At 35.6% G+C, this 19947-nt stretch overlaps 1 long non-coding RNA gene across 1 annotated transcript; it reads left to right on the top strand.

Annotated features, from left to right (window-relative positions):
- Positions 1 to 245: 245 nt before the first annotated feature.
- LOC125312846 lies at positions 246 to 19086 on the top strand. Its single transcript, XR_007196896.1, has 3 exons — positions 246 to 257; positions 3039 to 3044; positions 18945 to 19086. It is a non-coding gene; the product is annotated as an uncharacterized LOC125312846 (long non-coding RNA).
- The last annotated feature ends 861 nt before the right edge of the window (positions 19087 to 19947 follow it).

The following is a 19947-nucleotide window of genomic DNA, read 5'->3' as shown; positions in this document are numbered from 1 at the left end:
CATCTTCATCTCTAACTATGGCTTTTTGTCTCTTTGAAGTGCAACCTCCATTAATTTCTCTCCCTCCTTAGAGCAAAACAGCAAGATTCACTTGCGTCGTTTTGTGATTCCTCTTGAGGTCTTGTCTCTTCCTTCTCCCAGCAATTATTAGCCATTTTTCTGGAGGATTTAGCGATCTTGAACTCAGGAACAGAGCCTCCATGGGCCTCCAACCATCCAGATTTGGAGGCTCGACGCCTCCATCCAGACCTGGAGGTGTCTCCACCAAATCGAAGGAGATGATGACATGCCAAGGTTCTGGTGCATCGGGCGGCTAAGAGGTGACGCTATTGTGGCGTTGAGTTTTCGTGTGTTGTGGATGGCCAAGAGAGGGGGGGCTCTGTTGTTCGTGGCGACAGCGGCAGTAGGATTGGCGTGGCGTGGCGTGGCGGAGCTCAACGGTGAGACGATTCCCAAATGTGATGGGATCCGTGTTGACACCTAAATTTTGATTGATCTTTTTCAATCGTTTCTGCATAAAAAATTAGAACTAATTTTTGGTTCTAAATAAAAATAACAAAATCATCTTTCACGTTTATTTTTATCATCCATTGTATTACATTTTGCATTTGATTGGATATGCAGTATTTCGAGATTTTGGGCTTAATTGAATCATTTGAATTATTTGGATTGAGCCCACAAGAGCACCAAATTCGGGCAAAGTCCATAACTATCAGTAAGGAGCCGAAAATTGGTAATGAAAGTGCCAAGTAGGAAAATTGATTAATTAAAAGAAAACTTGGGTAAGGAGCCGAAAATTGGTAATGAAAGTGCCAAGTAGGAAAATTGATTAATTAAAAGAAAACTTGGGCAATAATTCGGTGATTTGTAACCCTAAATCTGTCTCTATAAATAAGCATGTCTAGGGTTCACAAAGAGGGGCCAATTCAATTGAAAAATACGGCAGATTGAGAATAGAGAGAAAGGGAATTGAAGATCGAGGAATCCTTCTCGGCGGTGACTCCATGTCGACACCAATCCTTTCACACCTCCCAGTGTGCCGCAATGCAAGTTGCTCTTGTGGAGGAGTACTACTAGTAAACCAATTCCTCTAGAGTTGAAGGTTGGTGATCGTGGTCTCTAGAGTAATCAAGTGGTGGTTTTTGTTTCTTTTCTTTTTTATCACATCTCAGTAGTCAAAATTGGAGATTGAAACCAGAGAAGGCAAAAGCTACACAATTCTAAGTAGAAAGCTCCAAAAAAGGAAGAGAACAAAAGGAACGTGGAAAAAGTAAAAATTCTGGTCCCCGCATTCACGTGAAGATTGCTGCTTGTGCCGAAAAGCTGCTGTCCAAGATTGACGCTTTAGTGGGCTTGGTTTTGTCATCGAATTCCCAGAAAACCTGCTGCTGTTTTGGGTGCCAAATTAGCTGCTCTTTGAGCTGCAACTGTGTTCCATCGAGTGTCAAATTGGTGTTGGCTGAACCATCCTTAGGCGTGCAACATCCCGTAGCCGATCGGTATAATCATCCAAGTTTGGTGTGCAAGTTTTCAATTCAAGCTTGAATTAGGCATTATCCGAAGCAAGTCGAGACAAGATTTTCCGAAAGCTCATGGGTTAGTTCTTTCACGTTACTAAGCCAATCTCAGCCATCCCACTACCTTATTCACCAGCATTATTGAATTTTCACAAAAAGACAAACAAGGCACCTGGACCATCTGGACGTGTCTTTGCTTGAGGAGATCTTCATGCTTTCTAGCGTGCTCATATTAGCCATAACAGCCCCCCTGTACCGTCGCCCAAAGTTGCTCACTTGCCGAGGTGCGGATCAATCTTGTTTTTGCGCTCAATTAGCTCATATTTTGAGGTTAATCAGCCCTATTTTTTCGTCGTTATTTGGCGCTTGATATAGCTGCTGTTTGTTTATAGAATTTCTCCAAACCGGAGCTCAATCGGTGATAAATTCGGGTCAAAGGGCTGCTGTTCTTGGGCGAATTTACAGCTTGCATAGATGCAAGAATTTGGCTCGGAAAAGGTATGATTCTTTAACTTTTGATTGCTAAATGATGCTTGTTTGATTGGTAATTGGCATTGTTGTTCTTAGATCTCTTTGAACACATCGGTTTTTGCAATTAAAGTTAAAAAAGATTCAAGCTTTTCTATTCATTCTATATCAAGAACCGAAGATAGATTGTTGAAATAAAATTCTGATTTTTTCAACTTGTTCGTCAATTTGGTCGAATTGTGATACTCTTGGGAATTTATTAAGCTTAATTGGAAGTTTATCTTTTCTTAAAGTAAAACTCATTCAAGCAAATTTTTATGATCAAATTGAATTGGTTGAAAAATTGAGAATTTTGCCGAATTAAATATGAAGTTTATTTTTTCTTTTCCGGCACCGCATTCTCTATGGCCGAATTCAACATGCTAACGGATAACCATTGCTTCAAATTGTATCCTTGATTGGTTGTGTGATATTATCCTTAGTGAATTTTACCTTACCTTCGTATTGTGGATGAAGTTTAATAAACTAAACTTTATCTAATCTTTGAGAATATTTGAATTGGATAATATCCGACTTATCTTGGATAATCCTTTGCTTTGAATGTTTATCTCCGACATGAGAATTGGTTGGATGTTTATTTGGTAGATATCTTATCTTATCTCTTGTGAATTTTTCTAAACTTGTTTGATTAGAGATAAGATTTGATTTGGATTGCATATATATCCAAAATTTTTGAGAATTATCTAAAATTAATTTTTTTTCAAATCTTAAAGATAATTTTCTCAAATTGAAATCCGAATTTTGGATGAGGAAAGGTGGATCCCCAATTTCGAATTTTCGGTCACCCCTCCTAATTCTCGAAAATTTAAATTAATTGGGCCGTTTTTATTTTTTTTTTCATCATGCTTGTTTGCTTTTGGTTGTTATAAAGTTTGCACAATTTTAAACAAACATGTCCATAATATATGCTCTCCTATGTGCCTAGACCCGTTGGAAAAATAAATCATACGTCTTGTCCATGATCTTATGGAACGGGATGATAATTTAATATAGAAATTCGTGTTCTGCCCTTTGGCGAAAGAGGTGTTGTCTTTTATACGGATATCCGTATATTGGCTCGAATTCTCGAGGATAGAGCGGATAAAATCTCGTTCTAGCCCGGATCTTTGGAAATGAGAAGATTTTCGAAAAATTCGGAATATTATGGTATATTATGGGCATTTTTGTTTATTTTTGTTCAAACTTTTGATTGCTTTTGTTTTGCCGAAAAACAAAACAAAAAAATCAAATCATTTTATCATAGTGTTCATATCACATTTTTTTCAAATTAATCATCAAAATCACATCGATCAATCGGAAAGGATTTTTCATGAAATTTGTACCGAAAGGGCGTTAATTTTTCCAATTAGCATAACCAAGTCCCCAGGCTCATTTTCTCTGGTTCACGTAAATAAAATAGTTCTCCCACTATTTTGTTAAGGTTTCTAATCAACCTTCTGTAAATGATTAGTGGTGGCTCCGATTGAATATTTTTTTCATGAATAAACCTAACTTGCGATTACGTAGGACTTGGGAGGGTCCGAATTAGATTAGTTAATTTAATTAACCCGATAATCCGTTAGCCTAAATTTTGGGTCGCGACAATGCATTTGCGATGGTGGGTGGTCGGGACCCAACTGTCAATTGCTCGATGCCTTCATGGTTCCGTCAATGGGGGATGAAGGGAAAGGGGTGAAGGAAAACCTATTTCATGCCGGTTGAAGAGAAAAAGAAGAAGAGAAAATTGAAAACCGAATTGAACCGAACCAAATTGAATTTTTGGTTTGGTTCATGGCGAGATTTGGTTTAGTTTGAACTTGCACCCTAACGATTTAGTTAGATTTTCTTAAAAAGTCGAACTAAATTGAACCATTGACACCCCTACCGATAAATGACTAATAACAAAAATGATTAGAGGCTTCAACAAAAAATGAAGAATACAACATGGCTCGTATCTGAACACGATACCAAAGATTAATGCTCTAGTTGTTTTGGACTACCATATTACCATTCGCCTTGCGCTGTTTATTTAATGTATATACTTTTGTATCTTGTGTTTTATTTCATGTATATGTGATGATTATAAAAAAAATGCACAATATATTGAACTTGTTTGATAATAACTCTGTCAGGAGTAAATTTAATTGTTACTTTCAAGAGTTAATACCACAAAAAATTCCAAACATCCTAAATTAACTTTTGGATCACCAAAAATCCTGAATTGGTACATGCGTAATACATTTACCCTCAATTAGCTTTTGTCAATTTTATCGTGAAATTGCTAAGTTGGATGACACATGGTAATAACTGAGTTCACCTACCAACTCCACTTAAAAATTCGAGAGATAAACAAATAGATTTCCGGGCATATCTGAGTAGATCTTCTACTAGTGGTGGAGTTTGGTTCATAGAACCTAATGATAGGAAGGCTACTACCCTTCCTTCGTCAAAAGCACATGTGAATAGATAGATTTACCATTCCGCTTGCTAAGTCAACTGAGTTATTGCCATATGTCATCTAGCTCAACAATTTTACAATAAAATCTGACAGAAGCTAACGAAGGATAAATGTGCACGGATATACCAGTTTGACATTTTTGGTGATTCAAAAATTATTTTTGGGTAAATTTATTACAAGTGTACCAATTTCGAGTTTTGGTGATCTAAGAATTAGTATGGGTAAATTTGTCACATTTGTACCAATTTATAGCTTTTTGTGGTATTAATCCTTTTTTTTCACATTAATTTTACGATTTGAAATTAATTTGTTAACAACAAATTATTGACATATTCAAATTCATCTTAACACATGCAGAATTTTGTTGTTATCTTTCTAGAACCAAATTTATTAGCTTTAATAGTGAAGCTCATAAGTACTTTTTTATTTCTTGAAAGATTGTCGAGACCTAAAATTAGGTTTTTAGGCTAATGGATTACTACGTTAATTAAATTAACTAACTGTTGACACCTAAATTTTAACTAACATTTTCAGCTATTTTTGCATAGAAAATTAGAACTAATTTTAGTTCTAAATAAAAATAATTAAATCATTTTTCGTGTTTATTTTTGTCATGCATTTGCATTTGCATTTATCGGACTGGCGGTGGGTGGATTTGATTAAAACCTCCGAATTAGTTAGACTAACAGTTCGGTGACCAAAATTATAAATGCTGGATAGAAAGATTGATTTTCAAGATACCGCGATCTTGTCACATAATCGGCAATAATCATGGAGATATTTGTACGTGGATTTGAGGAAGTGAATATGCGGAAAGAGGACAAAATTGATTCTGTGGATTTGCGCACAAGACTTGGTCAACAAAGAAAAGGTTGAAGCAAAAGGAAAAGAATCAAATATATTATATCGTGGATATTCTTTGAAAACCCTAGCTATTCCATCTAGAGCATACACGGCTGAGAGAGAATTCACGTAAAAAAGAGGAGAGAGAAAAGAAAAATAGGGAGTTGGTTTTCGGCCAGCTGCTCTTCTCGTGATCGTGTCCTCCACGTCTGCCGATCTACCGCTGTTCAAGTTCGGGTGGTGCGGCCGATTCGCCCGAATTCCTTGCTGTTTTGTGCCGAAAGTAATCGCTGTCCAAGATCGCTTCGAGCCACTGTTCGGAGCTGATGTCCGGGACCGATCCACCTCTATTTGGGCTCAAATCCCTTTGCTGTTCGGGCGAGTTTTCCCTGCGGTTCGGCCTTAAATCAGTCACTTTTTGGTGCCCTTTCCTTTGTTGTTCGGTCCTGGGTTTGGTCGCTGTTTCAGTGCCCCTTCCGCTGCTGTCCAAGGCGAGTTTCGCTGCTGTTTGGGCGTGTCTTCAAGGCATTATACGACCTAGTTTCTGCTGCTGGTTGGAGGTAAAACCACTGCCATCCGGGGTGGCTTTTTCACTGCAAATCAAGTCAAAAAAGTGCTGGTTTTGGGCGATCTTTACAGCTTGCTCAGTGCGTATTTTTAAGCTCGATAACAAGGTAATTTTTCTCGCTGTGTTTAGCAATTATGTTGTCGATTGGAATAAACCTTATCTTCTGCTAAACAAATTTTCTGAATTGCAAGTTTTGATAATTAAGAGAAAACAATTTTGCAAGATAAAAAATTCTGGTTTTCATTGAAATTCGAAAATTGTTGCTTGAATTGCTTTGATTTTCTTTTAGGCACAATTTTCAGAATAAAAAAAAGACCTAAATCTAAATTAGGAAAATTATTTTCCTAATAGGCAATGGATTTACTAAGTTGGACATATCCTACCTGTTGCCATTCGTGTACGATCTTCCGGTTTAGGAAAGACGGAAAGTTAGTTAATCCGATGTACTGCCATTTAGATCCAATTCGCTATCATCATAAGCCGAATTTAGATTTTGGTATCTTAATTTTTTTCAAAAAATTCAAGAAGTGGATATTCATGATTGATTTGGTTGCTATCTTGCCTTGTTTGAAATTTTTTTTTATGGATATTATTTTGATTTTAATTCTATTATCTAAGAGTCCTAAAAGATTTAGTGAGATACGGTTTCCTAGAAACCTTATCGAATTAAAGCTTTAGGAAGATTTGGTTTCTTAGAAACTTATCTTATTGGATAATCTAGGAATAAAATCAAGATAGCGAAGTCTTCATGCATATCCTTATTTGGTCAAAAATTACAAAAGGACAATTTATGCATATCCCCTACATGTCTTGGCATATCCCCATGTTTAGTATATCTCATGTTTGCATATCATATTTTTACTTATCATATTTTTTTTATATCTTCATATTGCCGAAAATTCACATAATACACAAAAAAATCAGCTCCTGTCATCTTGCATATCTCATACATGTCTTGCATATTTTCTGCATATATCATGCATATCCATATCTAATGTTATATTTTTTGCATTTTGCATATCATATCTTGCATATCTTGTCATATCATATTTCCTTTGCATATCTTATATCATCCATGCATATTTTCATGCCATATGATATGTCATATTTTCGAGTATTATTGCATCACCTACCATATTTTCGAAAATTGCATAATCATTCATTATAATTTTAAAAAATCATGCATTGCATCACTTGATATGTCATATTTTTTTATGGGTTATGCTACGTAGCAATCATGTTTAGTCTTCATGCATTTAAAGCTAATATATTAAACTTGCAAGTTTAGTTTGTTCGCTTCTATGATTGCTTGCATACCGTCCATGTCTTCCAGGATTTTTGCTTAATTGTTATTGCATATAGGCCATATATCATTTGCATGCCTTAATTCAAGTAGTTAACTTTTTGCATATGTGGTAACTTGACTCTAAATTTGTATGCTTTGCATATCTCTTGTCATTTTAGATAGTTTCATTGCATTGATTCATTCATACCATTGCATTCATTCTAAATCAGTGAAAATACAAAAACACCTCATTCGAGCTTAAAGTAAACATCAATCAAGCTTGGGTTTCGAAACTTAGGATAATTTCATGAAATTTAAGGTACCGAAAACGCATTAGTTTTAATTAACTAGTGCAACCAAGTCCCCGAATCCATAATCTCTAATTCGTAGAAGTAAAATAATTCTTCCGCTATTTTACTCGGGTTTTTAATAAACCTACAAGAAATGATTAGTGGTAACCCTAAATTTTAAATCATTTAAGTAAACTAAAACTGCGATTTGGTAGGACTTGGGAGAGTCCATATTAGGTTAGCTATTAAATTAACTTGATAATCCATTAGCCTAAAAATGATATTTTAGGTCACGACACTAACCTAGTTCGGTCTCTCTCAAGCTCTACCAATCACAACTTAAGGTTCAATTATCATGCAAAGATTTTACATTTGGAGTCAGCACTAATCAATTTACGATAAATTGATTAGACACCTAAATAAAGTACTCGGAGAGATACTTTATTTATACGAACCAGAGACTAATGAGTTTGTGAACTTGGTGATGCTAGATTTCTCTAATGCCTTTACGGTACCTTTAATTTTCATTAAAATGTTTAAGCAAGCAGCTTGGATGAATTTTAGTCTAAGACCCTAACATGTGAGGCAATCATGCAGGTGCGCAAACATTATTTAACACCTAACAATGAAAGCGTTAAATAAACTACAAGATCAAGGAAAAGGGAAGTACCCGGACGCTGCGGGCTAAATCCTAACACTTATCTCCCAAGCGTAAGACTTAGTCTAATGCATTATTTTTACAATTTTCTCTTGTTTAAATGAAGAATGCAAATGAAATGAAATGCTTATGCAATTACTCTAAGATGACATGAAACGACATGTAAACATTTATTAAAATGTCCTAACTCTAATGACATGAAAAATTTAATTTAATTAGAATGGCATGAGATTATAATTAAATATAATGTAAATTGACTAAATGAACCTAGTCTAAATGGCAAGGAAAAAATGGGATGAATTTACCTCAAGTAACATGCGACATTAGATTAAATGACTTAAACGTGTGAACTAAATTAATTAACGAAAACATGAAAATTATATGAGGAAACCTAGTCACGATCCTAAGTGACATGCAAGTAATGACATGGCATACGATGACACAGTATTTTAAATGACATGGAAAACGACATGGCATACATGCAAATGACTTGGCATAATGACATAGCAAACAATGCGACATGCGTATGATGACATAATCAATATACATGACATGGAATATTCTACACTACATGAAATACATATGCATGAGATATTTTTGGCATTTTTGAATGAATTTCTGAATTAATAATTATTGAAACAAAATCTTCCCTAAATGAAGATTATCCTAAATGTCTAGGAAATAATTTGAATTAAATCCTAAAATTATCTAGGAAATCTTTGTCCCTAATTCTAAATAGTTTGAATAGAAATCATCTATCTAAATGAAGATGCAATCCTAATCTAAATGAGGATATTTAAAATGCGCCTAATCTACTAGATATGAATTCTAGTAAATCACATCTTTCTAAATCAATGCCTTATCCTAAAAAGAAGATTGCTTTTTAAAGATAAGATTTCTAATAAACCTTACCTTTCTAATTCTTTCAAAATTTCCTCAAATTAGGAATTAATCCGATTGAAGATAAGCATGATTTTTCAAAATATTCGTCGGCTCAAATTTGATGACAATTTGAATCAAGGAATCATGTATATGTCGTTATATATTTCTTGGTTCCCGCACAATCGAGACAAATCTCATCATTGACATTAGTCTGATTTTGCATGTTGTCCGTAGGGAAATCACCCTAATTTGAACCGATTTTTTAAACTAGGGAATATGCAAGAGATATGAAAATATTCAAAATAGGAAATTGCAATATGTCAGAATATTTGCAGATAAAAAATTACCTAAATTGAACATTCCATGAGGATAACGTTAATTCAAATTAGAAACAATATTAGCAAATCAAATTTAGACAAGATAACTTATCTAATTTGAAATATTGCGGATATCGATTCCTTATTTGAATTCGATGGATCGGGAAAGCTCGGGACTAGTGGATGCATGGCAAGGCTCGGCAAACATCGGGGATGTTCATAGTGGTGGTCACGGAGCGGCCGACAGCACTACAGTGATTGCAATGTGATAATCCGACAGCTCTAGTGGTCCAGCAGAGGTGCACGATGTTAGCAGCAATGTCGGTGTTTTGGGTTCCGCTCTTTGGGATAGCACACCAGCAAAACAATGCCATTGGGGGCTCTCCAATAGCACAGAAACAACATCAATAAACAAAGGCAGCAGCGACTACAGAAGGGCATCACTACAAAAAAACACGGATTTAACCACGACAAATTTGCGACGAAAAAAAATCGTCGCTAATTTCCGATGAATATAGCGACAAAAACGATATTCGTCGCTATTTGCTACCAAATTAGCGACAATTTGCAACGAATATAGCGACATAAAAAAAATTCGTCACTAATTTCTGACGAATATAGCCACGAAATATTTGTCATCGTTAATTTCCAACAAAACTAACCACATAAAATATTTCGTCGCACATTAGCGATGAAAACGGTCATGAAAATACCATTCGTCGCTATATCCTTTGCGACAAATATTCGTCGCTAATTAGTGACCAAAGGAGACGTTTTGTCGCTAATTAGCGACGAACGTGTTTTTTTGTTGCATATTCTCACTGAAAAGTTAGCGATGAATATCCACGTTAGTCGCTAATTAGCGACGAACTGTTAATTTCATCCCAAAATTAGCAATATTAATAAAAATAACAAAGAAAAAATTAAACTTAGCAATGAATAACTATTTTCCTCGCTAACCTCCTATTGGGCGGGTAGCGATGAACCACTTTTTTCGTCGCAAATTCTCTTCTGAAATCGTAGCGACAAAGTTATCGTTCGTCGCTAATTAACGACAAACTTGATTTCGTCGGAAAATTAGCATTATGTAGGGACAATTCAGGTTTTCGTCGCTAATTTGGGTGAAATATAAATAAAAAAATATTCAATTTAGTGACGAACTAATATTTTCGTTGCAAAATTAGGAATATGAATAAAAATAACAAAGAAAATATGAAAATTAGCGACAAATAGTCATTTTCGTCGTTAATTTAGCGATGATATGTGGTATGTGTTACTAATCTGATTGAAATAAATATAAAAAAGTAAATATTAAATTTAGCGACGAACGGTTTTTCTGTCGCAAATTAGTGACAAATATACAATTCGTCGCTAATTAGTGACAAAAATTTACTTTCGTCGCTAATTAGAGACAAATAATTTTTTTGTCGCAGATTCGTCGCTAATTAACTACAAATCGTTGATTTCGTTGCTATTTAGCGACAAATTTTTTCGTCACTAAAATTGGTCGCTAAAGTCCACCGACAGTTTTTCGTTAGTAACTTCATGTTTCGTCGCTAATTGCGTCGCGAAATTCCTTTCACAGATTTTTATTGCTAAATTCCTATGCCTTTTAAAACCACATTACCTTCTCGCTCCGCACTCTTCTCTTTCGTCCGCTCTCTTCTCTCTTTCTTTTACCTTCTGTCTTCTCTCGTTTCTATTCTTATTTATGTCTTATGGTAATGATAGAATAACTTGTTGTTTATTTCACCATTTTCTTTTATTAATTGCTACAAGCTTCATGAATGTTAAGTAATTTTTCTTTTTTTTTAGGTTTTCGTCCATTTGAAGGCCTCGTAATCCAAGTGAATCTTTCAATTTTTACCAAATTGACCACTTTCTCCGACAAAAAATTCAATCAGATATTTCAGTAAGTGTTCTTGACGTTGTAACTTTTTTTTTCTTCAATTTGAAAGTAAAGTTGAGCTGATGGATTGAAATAAGTTATGGCGTCCGTGTAAAAAGTATAGTAATGCAAAATTAGCGACAGTGTTTGCGACATTTTTCCGCTAGATTGTTCATGTAGGGTCGTAGTGAATTTCGTCGGTAGTTGGCGGAGAAAGCGATTACGTCGGAATTAGCGACAAACATGTTGTTCATTGCTAATTAGCTAGGAAACCTCATTTTCGTCACTAATTAGCAATGGAAATAATTTGTCGTTGCTAATTAGCGACGAAACCTCATTTTCGTCGCTAATTAGCAATGGAAATAATTTGTCGTCGCTAATTAGCGACGAAACCCCATTTTCGTCGCTAATTGGCGATAGAAAATTATTTCCGTCGTGTATACTTAGCGACGAAAATGAGGTTTCGTTGCTAATTAGCAGTGGCCTTAAAGTGTTGTCACTAAATTCGTTACAAAAAATTTCGTTGCTAAATTCCTGTCTTATGGTAGTCATAGAATAAATTCTTGTTTATTTCACCATTTTCTTCTATCAATTACCATAAGCTTCATGAATCTTTAGCAATTTTTGTTTTTTTAGGTACGTGTCCATTTGAAGGCCTTGCAATCCAAGTGAACGTTGCAATTCTCATCAAGTTGACCGCTTTCTACTATAAAGATTTCAGTGAAATACTTGGGTAAGTCTTCTTGACATGGTATTTTTTTTCATTTTTTCGATTTCAAAGTAATTGTTTCGTCACAAATAGAATTTTAATTTTTACAATTTCATGGTTTTAATTAAGAATATTAAATAGTAAATATGGTATTTTTAATATTTTATGAGATTTTGTAATATTTATGCAGGCACAATGCAAAGAGACAGGGCTTGGATGTATAATAAGAACTTACCCGGACGTCGATGATTGACTGATGAGTTTCAGATTGGGTTAGAACAGTTTTTGGACTTTGCTAGTAGTAAATTTGAGTTCACGAATAGAAATAAGTTAAGATGTCTGTGTAAAAAGTGCAAGAAGAGTAAATTTCATGTGTGTGACAGAGTTAGAGAACATCTTTGTAGATTTGGGTTCACTCCGAACTATTATAATTGGGCTTACCATGGTGAATCATTTATATCCGATGAAGAATATTGAAGAAGTGACCAATTTTCAGTTAGGGAAGAATGTACCTATTATAACCAATTGAACCCATACCAGGAGATGGTGATTGATGTAGTTGGTCAGAATTTTATTTTAGAATCGAACCATGCGAGTATTGATTTTGCTCCTACATTTGAACAAGTGGGTATTAGCTATGTATCACAATTGGAAAGGGCAGGAGTAACAGGCTTTAATGAGAATGTGGATAATGAAACTTCTACATCTAATCAGTTTTGGGAAGTGTTGAAAGTAGCAAATGAACTTTTATGGGCAGGTTGTTACAACCACACTAAGTTATAAGTGCTAGCAAGACCGTTAAATATCAAGGCAGAGCATAATGTGTCCGAGAATTGCTTCAACTCTTTTGTTGACGAAATACATGAAGTAATGCCTCGTGATAACATCATGCCAAGTGATTTTTACGATATGAAGAAGCTAGTGGATAACTTAGGCCTTACAGTTGTAAGGATTGATGTATGTAGTAGGGGTTATATGTTATATTGGGGGGATGATGAAAATGTAGAATTTTGCCAATTTTGCAGCCAACCCAGATACAAGATTAGCAGGAGGCAAGGTTGTAATCAAAAGCGTATACCATGCAAGCAAATGTTTTATCCGCCCTTAATCCCCAGATTGCAAAGGCTTTATGCTTCTCAAGCTCTTGCGGGACATATGGCTTGGCATGCAAATCATGAAACATAAGAGGGCCTAATGTGTCATCCTTCGGATGCAGAAGCATGGAAACATTTTGATAGAACATACCTTGAGTTTGCGATGGAGCCTCGAAACATCGGGTTAGGTCTCTGTGCTGATGGATTTACCCCATTTGGGAAATCGGGAAAAAGTTATTCATGTTGGTCTGTTATCTTAACTCCGTACAATCTTTCACCTGGTATGTGCATTAAGACACCTTATATGTTTTTGACATTGATCGTAAATGGCCCGTAAAATCCTAAAAAGTTGATAGATGTCTATATACAACCATTGATTGCGGAGTTACGACAGTTATGGGATGAAGATGTTCTTACGTATGATGTTTCTACTGATCAAACATTTGTAATGAAGGTTGCTCTTCTTTGGACGATAAATGACTTTCCAACTTATGGAATGTTATCTAGATAGAGTACAACCGGGATATTAAGATGTCCGATATGTATGGAGAGATCAAAGTCATTCAGATTAAAACATGGAAAGAAGGCCAGCTATTTTGACTGTCACAGACAATTTTTGCCGATAAATTATACATTCAGAAGGAATAAAAAAGAGTTAATCAAGAATAGGATTGAAAGGACACCTCCACCATGGAGGCCGACCGGTGATCAAATTTGGGAGTGAGTGCATCACTTTCCCACCGTTGTTGAAAACCCCCATGGCATGTCTAATGCGTACGGAAGCACACATAAGTGGACTAAACGTAATATATTTTGGGATCTACCATATCGGAAGATCCATCTTATTCATCATAATCTTGATATCATGCACATAGAAACGAATGTTTTCGACAATGTCATAAATACTGTGATGGATGTCAGCGGAAAAACAAAAGACAACTTGAATGCAAGAAAAGATATGAGAGATATTTGTAATCGATCATCACTAGATGTAGATTGAGTAGCAAGGGAACAAAACCAAAAGCGGTTTACACATTGGACAGGGAGCAGAGATGGGTTGTTTGTCAATGGTTGAAATTCGTGCAATTTCCCGATAGATACGCTTCAAACCTTAGGAGATGTGTTGATTTGAATGAATGCAAGTTAACAAGTTGGAAGAGCCATGATTGCCACATATTTATGGAAAGACTAATTCCAATAGCTTTCAAGGAACTTCTATTAAACTTTGTATGGGGCGCCATCATAGAGTTAAGTAATTTCCTTCATGATATTTGCTCAACAGTGTTAAAAGTATCACACATGGAGAAACAAGAGAGAGATATTCTAATCATTCTTTGCAACTTAGAAAAGATATTTCCTCCATCGTTCTTTGATTCAATGGAGTATCTCTTAGTTTACTTGCCTTATGAGGCCAAAGTTGCGAGTCCCGTCCAATTTCGCTGGATGTATCCATTTGAGAGGTAAAATATTTTTTAAATAAATTTGAATTACTTTATTACTTAGTATGTTCTGATAAACTTCTTCCTATTGCAACTAGGTTCCTATATCATTTGAAGAAAAAAGTGAAGAACAAGGTATATGTTGAAGTTTCAATTTATAATGCATATATTGTGGAAGAAGTGACAACATTTGCATCATACTATTTTGAGCAGCACGTGCGGTACAAGGAGTGGAGAGCGGGGAGAAATGATGAGGGCCCCAATGATCCCAACTGCAAATCATTCTCTATTTTCAATTATGTTAGTCTACCAAGTGGTGCATGTAAGTTTCGTTACTTAATCGAGAAGAATGGCGGGCAGCCCATACATATATTCTGCTGAACTATCTAGAAGTGGAGCCATACTTCCAGTAAGTGTACTTTTGGAAATATATTTATTGTGTGTCAAACATTTCCTAATATATAAAAGGTATTTGTAGGATTTTTCAAACTTCAATGTATGGACTACCACCAAATGAGTTTGACCGTTTGTGCGATGAATAATTTGCAGCATGGTTCAAAACATATGTAAGTTGCCTATGGATGAAAAGCAAGTTATTGATATTTTATAAATCATTAATTAAAAAAATATTATTGACTTTGTATGTTTGACTTTAGGTTCACAGTAATCATGATCAAAGCGGAGAGCAAGGATTGCTATATCATCTGTCATGGGGTCCACAATCAAGGGTACGAACTTGGCCATCATATTTTGTAAACGGGTATAATTTTCATACTCGAGAGTACGAAATGGGAAAAGCTACAATGAACAGTGGTGTGTGTGTTCAGTCATCTAATGGAGGTAATGCAACAAATGATTTTTATGGCTTGTTGGATGAAATCATAGGGATAGAGTACCCTGGACCATTAATACGGGTTGTGTTATTTAAGTGCATATGGTTCGACCCCGTCAAAGGAATGAAGGTGTATACAAAGTTTAATTTGGTTGAAGTAAATCACAAAAAAATGTATATGAAATATGAATAATTTGTCTTGGCACAACAAGCAATTCAAATATATTATGCATCATATCTTAGTTTGAAATGTGACAAAGCTAATTGGTAGGTTGTATATAAAACAAAAGTTCGAAGGAAAATCGAGAAACTCCGGAAGGATATAGCCTATCAACAAGAGGAAGTTTGTAACACGGTTGAAACTGAGGAATATAACATTCCGACTTTACGAGATCCATGTGGAGTAGTGATAGATGTGGATCTAACTGAAATTCGCGAATCAATTGAAGAAGGTATTGAAGAATCCGATTTTGAGACAGAGGATGAAGATGATGCTCATGAAGAAGATGATGATGAAGATCAAGATCAAGATGACGACGAACGTGAAAATGAAGATGATGAGGAAGATGAAGATTAGGATTTTTATAACTTTTTACTAACTATGTGTAATTATTATTATTATTGCGAAGTATGTTATTGTTGTTCACATTATTACTATTTTTATTATTATGGTTGTTATTGATTATTATTATTGTTATTATTATTAATGTAATAGGGCGTCCGAAAAGTTTTGTCGCTAAATGGTGACGAACCACACAATTTAATTGTCATTATCATTATTATTGTTATTATTATTGTTGTTGTTGATTAATATATGGCCAGCTATGTTTTTATATTTCATTTTTATTTTTCGGGAAAAGTTCGTCGCTAATTAGAATTTTCGTCGCTAAATTCGTTGCTAATTAGCAATGGAAAAAATTCGTTGCCAAAATCGTCACTAAATTGAGCGATGAATAATTGATTTCGTCGCTAAACTAGGGACGAAATATATTATTCGTTGCTAACTTAGCAACAAAAGCAATTATTCGTCGCTCAATTTAGCGACAAATATAATATTCATCGCTAATACTACATAAATAAAAATGAAAAATAATTAGTGACGAATTTATCCATTTCCTCACTAACCTCTTACTGAGCCATTAGTCACGAACGACTTTTTTTTGTCACAAATTAGATTCTCATGGTTTTCGTCGCTAATTGTTAGAAATATAAATGAAAAATTATTCAATTTAGCAACGAATAACTTTGTTCGTGGCTAATATGATATAAATAAAAATGAAAAAAATAATCAGCGACTAATTTGTTATTTTTGTCGCTAACCTACTATTGAGCAATTAGCAACGAACTACTTTTTTCGTCGCAAATTCTATTCTTCTAATTTAGCGACGAAAAGTATATCTCATCGCTAATTAACGACGAATGTTGATTTCGTTGGAAAATAAGAACGATGTAGCGACGAATTATGGTTTTCGTCGCTAAAATGGTAGAAAGATAAATAAAAAATTATTCAATTTAGCTATAAATAGCTATGTGCGTCGCTAAGTTAGTGACGAAATATATTATTTGTGGCTAATTTAGCGACGCACATAGTTATTTGTAGCTAAATTAGAGACGAAATATATTATTCGTCGCTAATTTAGCGACGCACATAGTTATTCGTCGCTAAATTAGCGACGAAATATATTTTTCGTCGCTAACTTAGGGACGAATGTTATATTTTGTCGCTAATATGATATAAAAATATGAAAAAAATAATCAGCGATGAATTTGTTATTTTTGTCGCTAACCTCCTTTTGAGCAATTTTTTTTAAGTCCCGCCAGTAGCCCACTAATGCTCTCTCTCTGCTCTTGATTTTTGGCTACAAAACACACTCCCTCTCTCTCTTCTCTTCTCATTCACCCCCCGCGTGAACAGAACACACCCATTCCTCACCGTGAGTTCCCCCAACTCAATCGCGACCCCATTCTGTCCTCCACCCCGGCCGAGCAACCGACGTGCGACAGCGATAGTCGTCCGGCCTTCAACCTCACCCTTCCAATTTCACTTCGCAGCTTCCTTGCCTCAAAGTCATCCGAGGCCCCCGCTCGCCCTGGATTCACGACGCTCTAGAAGAAGAAGGAACGAACTCTAGCCCGACGTTGCGTATCCTTTTCTCGCTTGAGCTATGGGCAACATTTAAGGCAAGTTATTTTTATAGGTCGCTGTGTTGGTGCTGTGGTGTTGTTCTTCTCGTTTGTGGATTTAGATCCGACCCTCATTTGGTCGGGTTAGTCCTTCGTGCTGCTTGTTTGTTTGTTTGTTTGCAGCATTGCGGTTTTTGTAGATCTAGTTTTTCTCTGGATTTGAGTTGTTGGCTCAAACTTAAGGAAATTTATGAGTGAATGCTCCAATTTTTCTTGTTGATGGTGTTTAAAAGACCACTGTATACGGTGTTGAAAAAAAAAAAAAAATAGAGGTCACTATCTTCATGATCGATCATAGAGGAACTTTCGAATGAGTGGATCAAACTCATGCTCATATTTTCGTTTTAATCTTTTCGATGGTTCTAGATTAGAGAATGTGTTTGATTTCCTGGAAAACCAATACAACCCAACGACCTTAGATTAGGAAGGGTAAAATTTGGGGGAAAGAAAAGATTACATGTCATCCGGTATTGCATTCAGACATTTTCCTACTAAATATCTTCTAATAAGTGGAGAAAACCCAACCCATTTCGCTCTTTAAAGATGATATACTAGGGCAAAAGTCACTCACACTCTATATGCACCCAGCTAACAATATCAAAGCCAATGTTTATACCTAGTCCTAGTAGTGGGCAATACAAACTATGCCCTCTCACCATCTTTCCCAGTTTTCCTTGTCTTTCCTAAATATAATCGCATAAAAGAAAAGACAGAAAAATGGGAATAGGAAACTTGTTTCACTTATATAAATGAACGCAAACGGAATTTTAGATAACAATGATGTTGTCTTCCCTTTGTCCCCCTTCATATTCGTGCGTTCCCGTCCTTTGCAATGCTTCCGATATTTCGAGGACTTAAGTTAGAGATTCTGTCGTCATTACAATTTTTGGACAAACTATGAACTTGTGATGACTTCGAAACTTTGACATTTTCACTCATCCGGACATCTATGTATGACTTCGATATTTTTCGCACGTTATTTTCATTATAATGCTTTTTTTTTGTTTGGGTTTTTTGCCATTGTCTTCCGTTAGCTGGATTGCTACATAGTACACAAATTCCTTTCCCTATCCCTTTGACTTTCAATATTCCTTGGTCTTGGTAATGTCCATTGGAGGACATTACCAGGAATGAATTAGCAACTATTTTCATCCGCCAAATACCCCCCTATACCACATATCTAAGTACCCTTGACATGTCATTAGTTAAATCATGGTTGAGTGCTTAATTCACATTATACATGGATGAAATGCAGCACGTTCTTGTATGAACACCACTAAAATTGAGTGTTCATTTATCGTCTTCTTCAAGAGTTTAAGCTGTTATTGAGTGTTCCTTTTCATGCACTCGACGATACCAGAGATGAATCTCTCATCGCCTAAAATCATATATGACTACATAACAAAGGTTTCTTGTTTCCGCAAAGCACTTGACAGGCCCAGGTCCGGGGATGGTTAAGAATGTCCTTCGTAGTGAAATCATCAAATGGCCTAGGACTTTTATGTAGCTAATGCTGATGATTTGATGTGTATCTTGGGCACTAATAGATGAGATTTTGTTCATGGAATGTAGCTTTTCATGTGGAGATACCATCTCAAATTTTCTATAAGATAGCTTTTTGCTCTCCGAAACAAAATGGTAAGCTTCATGATGTATGTCATTATGTGTCCCTAATATATGTTCTTATTCTTGCTGATATTTGTCTAACCTTCCTACGTGTCGGCCTCGTGGAGGTCACATTTGTGGTGCGGTTTCACAAGGAAGACCAGTCCCTTCCCCTTCTGCTTCTGCTTCCCATTCCTCGTCTGTATCCCTTTCCTCTTCTCCTTCCCTTTCATCTTACCCTCAACCACTACATGTCGATGGACAACATGTGGCCCTTCCTCCGACCCTTAAACACATTTCGGGGGACCACTTAGACACATCCGAATTGAATGTACTTCAGTTCCATCTGCTTTAGTTCTACCTTCTTCAGTGGCACAATTGAATGATGAGGGAAATACAGCTGAAGAAGATAGCCGGTTCATGATATACCCATATGGAGATTCGTAAGTAGTTCATTTTTTAAGTAAATGTAATATTTAGGGTCGTCGTTTTGTTTGGGTTTTTGATATGGATGTGTCTTGAATTGTCTATGTTTGCGGATTCACGTAAGCTACGTACGTTGTCCAGGAACTTAATAAAATAGTGAATAATTATTGGAGGGGGGCGTTGATTAGTTACGGTGGCGCTCCAAAACAAGTGAAGGATTTGTGGGTGGAACGAGTTCAAGGTTAGTTTTGTCCTTCTATCTTCTCACAAACTAAGTTCGGTGTAAATAAAGTCGGTTGTTTTTCTATTGATTACAGCGAAATTTCACTTGGGATGAATTGGAAGAGGATGAAATTAGAAGAATTTTTAAGAAGAAAGTCGGTGATCACATACGCAATGCGATGAATAAAGCAAAGAAAAAAAATGTGAAGCCAGATTTTATTAC

The sequence above is a fragment of the Rhodamnia argentea genome, chromosome 11, assembly GCF_020921035.1.
Source record: "Rhodamnia argentea isolate NSW1041297 chromosome 11, ASM2092103v1, whole genome shotgun sequence".
In the NCBI taxonomy this organism is placed as follows: domain Eukaryota; kingdom Viridiplantae; phylum Streptophyta; class Magnoliopsida; order Myrtales; family Myrtaceae; genus Rhodamnia; species Rhodamnia argentea.
Note: the sequence above shows the minus strand (reverse complement) of the source record. Positions and strands in the feature narration are given on the sequence as shown.